The sequence below is a fragment of the Lolium perenne genome, chromosome 6 (genome assembly GCF_019359855.2).
Source record: "Lolium perenne isolate Kyuss_39 chromosome 6, Kyuss_2.0, whole genome shotgun sequence".
NCBI lineage: Eukaryota > Viridiplantae > Streptophyta > Magnoliopsida > Poales > Poaceae > Lolium > Lolium perenne.
Window position 1 is genome coordinate 99,079,308 of NC_067249.2, and position 7,498 is coordinate 99,086,805.

At 42.1% G+C, this 7,498-nt stretch overlaps 1 long non-coding RNA gene across 2 annotated transcripts in view; it reads right to left on the bottom strand.

Annotated features, from left to right (window-relative positions):
- LOC127307405 (uncharacterized) overlaps window positions 1-5,856 on the bottom strand; it is a 151,089-nt gene extending 145,233 nt beyond the window's left edge. Inside the window, exons 1-5 of one of the 2 annotated variants that reach the window (XR_011747093.1) lie at window positions 5,509-5,856; window positions 5,204-5,280; window positions 4,244-4,319; window positions 3,966-4,077; window positions 2,060-2,315 (exon numbers count right to left, since the gene is read on the bottom strand). This is a non-coding gene — a long non-coding RNA (uncharacterized lncRNA). Of the gene's footprint in view, window positions 1-2,059; window positions 2,316-3,965; window positions 4,078-4,243; window positions 4,320-5,203; window positions 5,281-5,508 lie in introns of those variants that run through there. The other variant, XR_007855529.2, reaches the window with a different exon arrangement.
- Window positions 5,857-7,498: the final 1,642 nt, after the last annotated feature.

Here is a 7,498-nt window from a genome sequence, read left to right on the forward strand (position 1 = left end):
TCCTAGGGCCAGTGTTGTTGTTGTTGTTTCCGTTGTTGTTGTTGTTGGTGTGATTGTTGTTGTTGTTGCCTCCGGGCTTTGGGGGTCCTCCTTGGTTGTTGGTGTAGTTTGGGCGGTAATTCTGAGCAGGGGGCTTGTTGTATTTTGGAGTATATCCTCCAGATGAGTTGTTGCGGTACTTCTGGGTATTGCTGGACCCATGCTGGTTCATCATCCGGCGTTTGCGGTTCTCGTTGGCTTGGTGAAGCTTGCCCTCCATCTGAATGGCAGAGTCCACCAGGGCTTCTAGGTCAGCAAAGGGAATGTTGACCAGTACAGTCTGCATCTCGTCGTGGAGTCTGTTCAGAAATCTCTCCTTCCTCTTCTCATTGGTGTCCGTCTCGTCCGGGGCGTACCTTGACAGAGTAAGAAATCTGTCGCGGTATTCTACCACGGACAATCTGCCTTGCTTGAGTTCGCGGAACTCGTCTCTCATCATCTTGATCAGTCCTTGGGGCACATGGTACTTGCTAAACTTGAGCTTGAAATCCTCCCAAGTCATGAACTGACCTCCGTTCATGGCACGGGTGCTTGTCCACCAAGCGCGGGCTGGTCCGGCAAGATAGTGGGTTGCAAACAAGACCTTCTCATTGGCTTCCACTCCAGCTACTTCCAAGTTGTTCTCCATTGTCTGGAGCCAGTCATCGGCATCGAGGGGCTCTTCGGTCTTGTTGAAGATAGGTGGGTTGGTGTTCTGAAAGTTCTTCAGTTTTTACCCAGGGTGGTCGTGGTTTCCATGGCCGTTGTTGTTCTGAGAAATCTGTTGCAGTGCAGCAATGTTGGCCTGGCGTTCAGCTCTCTCGGCTTCTCGGTCTGCCATCATCATTTCTAGCATCTGCATCATGGCGTCCTGGGTGGCGCTGCGGGTTGGTGGGGCCATCTGAGTATCGGAGTAGATGATAAGATAAGAGGGAAATTCCTACGGTTTGTTTGAATTAAAGTTCACAAGTTCAAAACTTGAAAATTGAGTAGTGTTGAGGGGGTAAAAACCAAAAACACTTTTTCATTCATACCAAACATCACACATTACAAATCTAACACACCGTTGGTTTGAAGAACCATTCATTCGCTCTATGATACAAGGGGATCCTGATACAACTCACACCTACTTAAGTGCTGGGGTGATACTACTCTTCCGGGTGGATTCTTCGTCTTCACGGGTGATGTGCTTGGCGAGAGGCGAGGGCGTTGTCCAAATCCCTGCGGGTTTTGTACAGCCTGAAGTCCTGGTGTGCTACATAGGGGTTCATCTCCGTGTGTGGGGGCATGGTCATCGATCGTCCCATGGAGTCATGTCTTGGGTAGTAGATGAAGTGAGTGTTCTTGATCTTGTTCTCATTTTGTCCACATAGACGGGAAATTGCTTCTTGCATAGCTCTGACTAGTCCTTCCTTCCAAGTGTTTCCCGTTACAGAAATCCAGATGGTTTCCCATACCGGGGCTCCAATCTTTCTTCGTAGATCAGTAGAAACTTCCCACCGAGGGGTTTCTCCGGAGTGGTTGTTGAGGGGTATTCCGAAGAACTCGGGATACGGGTGTCCTAGGTCGCCTCCAGGACCAAGCTGATAGAACTCCCATTGGTACTCCATCTGTGAGCAATTAGGATAAGTAAGTTAAAGAAGTAGTCAAGTGTGCAAAGTTTTAGGTAGTTCTACAAGGAAAAATTAGGGCATGAATTTCTCATTTTTGAAAAAGATCTCAAGGATGAGAGGGAGAATAAGTTTTTCCAAGTATTAACTTCTTCGGTTTTGAAACTAAGTTTTTTTTAGACGTCCATTCTAACTAGGGTCTTCTAAGGTCAAACAATGGCTCTGATACCAACTTGTCAACACCCGGATTTTTAAGTCCAGATGCCTGTTATGCCATACATCGCAATCCCAGGAATATTGTTGTTGCGAGACATAACAGTTGAATACCATAAGTCATCATTCATTACATACCATAGTTGTGGGGACCCCGGACTAACTGTCCGAAATACCCTGTTATGTATATAGTTCACGATCCCATGATCAGTGCGCCGTGAACACATAACCGAACTGATATCAAATTACACCATCCATTACAAAGCGGAATAAGAAAATTACAATAAGGTCACATGACCATTACTTACATAATAGCCTCGAAGGGCCTAACTAAACATCAGAGTAGCATCATCACTTCAACAGCGCGGAGCCCAAGTCATTCGCCTTAAACCCTACAGGCAACTGACTGGGAAGACGTTCCTAGCTCGCATAGACGTCGTCAACTCCTTCTTCATCCATCGTGTTCCTCCAAGTCTGGCCAAGTAAATAGCCAGGGACAAAGCCGTGAGTACATTTGAATTGTACTCGCAAACCATCAAGAAGGTGATAACAATTCTAACTAAAGAAGACAAGAGAGGAAGAATAGTTTCTCTCGTGTATAAAGCATGTGAAAGAGAAATAGTTTCTCTTGTTGATATAGCATACCGGCATCTCAAGTGATGCGGACACTATGGTGGTTCTATGACATCTCTATATCTTTGTTAAAGAAGAGTTAGCATACCACCATCTCATTTGAAGGGATTGCTAGGGAAGTCCTATGACATCTCTATATCTTTGTTAAAGAAAAGTTCCTCTACATGAAACACTAGGAAGGGAGCAACCCAATTTATTTGTCCTTCCCGACCATCTCCATATGGTCGACACAACCTTTCCCGTACCCTTCCGGTACATCAAAACAAGTTCTTTCCTTTCATTTGCCAAACCATTTTGTAAACCAAAACTCATCAGGCTAAGCAACAGCCATTCCAACCGTCCATGACCGCGGACGCGGCTATTCGAATAGATTTAACTCTGCAGAGTGTGCGCACTTTCCCCACAAGAACCGATAAATCCGCCGAGATCATCCCCGGTTCGTCATACTAAAGTATGCGAGTCTCGGATAATCAGTCATAGCCTTTCGCCTGTCTCCCTTGTCATGAGTCCTTCCCTGCGGGCTTACCCCTTCCCGGCACCCCGGCAGCATACCTCCTTTTGAGCGTATCTCCGGCGCCATGACAGAAGACCCTCAGTAATCGTCCGGCTGCAAGTTAATGCAGTGTATTGCCTCCTTTAGAGCGCAACCCGGTGTCAGAGGTCATCGTGACCCTCCTAGAGAGTGGTGAAGGTATCTCATGTCAACTTCAACAAACTACGGACTAAGCCCGTGCCCACTTTGGATATTGTGGTTGCGCTAGTTAATTGTCATGGGTGAGTACTTAGGCGCCAAAGTTTTCATAAAACCCAACCTTTTTCACATCCTCATCATTTTTACCAAATCCTTTCCTTTCATAAATCTTCACTTGGGGAAAACATCATGCCCAAGGTTTTATCAAAAACTTTTACAACAAGGTAAAACCTTGAGGGTTTTCCAACCTAAAGTTTCATGAGCTGAACTACTATTGCACTACGGCCGAGATGAGAGTCATCACGCCATAGAGGGGTATAAAGGTGTAGTGGAGTGAATCATACTTGCTTATGGTAAGCATGTATTATGACAACACAAGGAGGAATATACTCTCAGATTTGTGGTGGTAACTATACAACTTAGATAGTGGAGTATTACTATCCAACATACTCTCCAATAGGGTACACGGCATACTCCTCTCAATTGGAGAATACACCAAGATCATGACATAGACACCTCTATACTACAAAGGGGGTGGGTGTGATGTAAGTTATTTTCTTGAGATTATGCATGCTCAAGTTGGGCATACATGATAACCAATGGGAGTAGCACGGCCATGATGCCATGTATCCCATAATCACAAGACAAAGGTGGAGTATTACCACTAGGGAGTACCCCACTTGGAAACACACATAGATGACATAAATAGAGAGAATAACACACATAGAATTCAAGGTGCTTTGGACATCAACAAATGACATCCAACTAGACACCAAAACAGAGATCAAAAGATGGCTTGCCTTGGCTTATTTGTCCCTGGACTTCTTCAACTTCATCAATATAAGAATCCCGTCAATATAAATAAAATCCTTGTCCGAACCACTTCTTCTTCTTCTCCGGAATTGTTCGCATCTATCGTCGGAAAATATAAAAGGAACACAATAAACACATTGCACCAACAAAACAACATTCAACAAACAACAACTAACCATGCAGCCAAGGTATAACATACTAAGGACTTATAGATACCACAAAACAACTTTAAGAGTTTTAAATTTAGAAAACCACATTTATTTACCTAGTAGAGGTATGAGTGCGTCACAACTTAGCAATTGCCTCTCTCGGTTATCACCATGGTATAAACCAAATATCCCCTGGTAGATAACATCATGAAGAGGACAAATGCATTAGTTTGGCATCAAACACATACACAATACAATTTCAAACATTTTTGGAAGAGTAGAAATCAGTTTTCCCAATTTAATTTGCTCCCAAAACACTACATCCAAAATAGGAAGCAAACCATATTCCACATCATTTGGAAACTTAAGCAAAACAAAAGAGCTAATGTTAAGTTGCAGAGGTTTTGTTTTGCAAGCATAAAACAAAGGTTGCCCAACTCTACTAAAAAGAGTTTGTCAAGGGTTTTAAATAAACCGAAAAGTTTTGCTTCAACAATGCATGTCACACATAAACATTACTAACAGCAAAAAATATGTGTGAACAGAGACTAACAATATTTTTCCAAGGTAGCCAGTACAAATACAAGACTAACCCAATTGGAAACACCCAAAAATATCAAACCTACAATTTTAGGAATTTCTTTGAATCTGACTGTACAGAAAACAAGATCTGTAAGCCATAAATCGTAGAAACATGCTAAAAATATGAGGCCACTGGCATTTGAAAGGTAATTAAACAGAGATTCACACGCAATTCGATTTGGGTTCAAATTATTTCTGAAACTCTCACAAATGGATTTACAAGTTCACTGCATGTTTTCACCATTTGCTTTAACTATGGAGTTGCAAAACAGATAAAGGTTTGAAACTTGTTTGAGATGATTAAGAAAACATTCAGCAATCCTACAGAAGTGGAATCACTCAATTAGGTTCAAAAATGGATTTTTGATGAATTAAAAGCTAACAGCCATGTCTGCAGAACACACAGAATAAGTTTAATTCACCACAAATCGTACACAACTCATAAAAATATGAGGTCAGCTGCATCTGAAAGGTATTGTAAAGGTGGTTCTTACCCAACTGGTTTCATTCAAAAATTCGTTTCCAAGCTCCTGATTTAATTCGACAAAGTCAGATCTGACCAGATCTTGATCTGTGAACCATTTCAATTTCATTAGGTCATTTGAAGTGAACCCAACGCCAAAATGAAGGTACTGGAGAGGGCTTTCACCCAAAGTTGAGTTTGCTCAAAAAGGTTTTGTAAAACGGAAGAGATCTATCAAACAATGATTCTGCATGTTTGCAGAACTTTATTTATCATGCAAAATCCGTAACGAATTTGAGGATGAGACCAATGCCAAGTTGTAGATATTTTCAATACCTATCTGAAGAACTTTGAACCACTCGATTTGGATCTGCACACGAGATTTGGCGGATTTTACAAGATCGTACCAGAATCTGAAACAGCAAGAAACAGAAATTACTGCAAGGTTTTGGACGAACTTTGCTCAAGAACTTCAGATCTGAGGATAGCTCAACCTTCTCCATGCTTGGACCAACATGCACCTGCATCAAGATCCAATCTTAGCAATGGAGGGAGAAGAAGAGGAGATTAAACCATCTAAGGTTGGGGAGAAGATGGAGGGGGAGGCTCTCATGGTGAGGATGAGCTTGAGGGAGGAAGGAGCTGCATCTTGGTGAGCTTTCCATGGCCATGGCCAGCCATGAAGCTAGGAGGAGCAGCAATTTCGTGGGGAGAGGTAGGAGGAGAGTGTGTGGGAGTGGAGGAGAGAGTGGGGAGTGGAAAAGTGAGAGCAAGTGAGGAGGGGGTGGGCTGCCAAGCCCCTTTATATAGAGGGAGAGGGGGTGGGCTGCCTCCTCATTGATTGGGTTGGTTGGGAGGTAGCCTCTTCATTGATTGGGTTAGTTGGGAGGCTGGTTTGGGGAAGAGATATTTGACCCAAGCTGAATTTATTTGTGGCATTGGGAAGGGACAAAGGAGGAGAGGCATCCCAAGGTGGAGTAATTATGTGAGAGAGAGGGAAATGGAGAGGCATGATGCATGTGTGCCATGGCATGGCCGGCCACATATTTTTGGCCATGCACAAGTGATCAACAAGAGATAATTGCTACACATGCATGATACCCAAGGTTGAGTGCCTCACAAATTACTAAAATGGTGGCCTAAAAAGATATACAATTTTAGGCAAAGTGATACTAATGCACAAGGGTGCTAAAGTAGATGGTGGTGACATTCTGACCTGATAAAAGATGTGTCCAAGCGATGATGGTGGTGATGGTGATTTAGACAATGGTAGAGCAAGGCTAGGAGAGATGGTGAGTGAAGTAACCATATACTCACAAGGATGAATATATTGACATACATCATCAATTCATGAGGTCAAGGTGATGATGGAAAATAATAGAGGAGTGAGATAGGCATAATGAAATATAAGTTGCTCTTCAAATAAGAGGTCAATTGGGAGTGATTTGAAAGTATCAAATGATTATCCATTTGATCAAGAATTGGAGGATGGAGGGGATACAATGTGGTAGATCAGAGATGTGCATAAGATGTGCAAGTTTTGCCATTTGAGAAAGGATTCATTTGAAAAGTATATGGAACACCTCAATTGTCTAGACACAATTGGGAATGAACTCAAGTGGAATGGAATTTTGAAGATGTTGAGAGAAAACTAGTTGGAACATAGGGGTTCAACATATTCTACTTTCTCAAGTAAAGTAGAGTTTTTCTCAAATTTAAAGTAAACAAGAAATGGTATGGGTACCATAAACAAGCCTTTTGTTAAAAACAAAGCAACATAGAGAGTAATGTTTTAGAAATCAGTGCTTGGTAGAAATGGGATGAGAAAACAAAACCCATTTCAGTTCCTTGTTCTCTTTGAAGAATTATCTTGAAAATATTTAATAAAACTAGAAGTAGTTTTGTGATCAAAACTAGAGAAGGAAAATTAATAGGATTTTTGAGAGAGAAAACTAACTTAGGGAGAAGTGTTCTCAAGGGTAGATGATGGCTACAAAATGTACCCACCATTCCCACTCTTGGTTTTGTGAAGATTAAACTTGAATAAAGACAAGAGATAAAATTGAAGGAAGTGATCTAGAGTTGAATCATTGAATAGGATACAAGATCAAGTTGAATATATGAGCTGCAAGGATTGACTGAGACATGCAAGACGTGGAGGTTGAAGAGGATGTTGCATAGATGAGATCCATGCATTGAGGTCAACAATAACAGTGGTGGTTGCTTAGATATCAACTGCCAAAGTCTGGAACTTATAAGCTTGCCAAAACAGATTGTTGACTTGGCTTCAGAATCAACCTATGATGAGTGGGTATAAGAGAAGGAT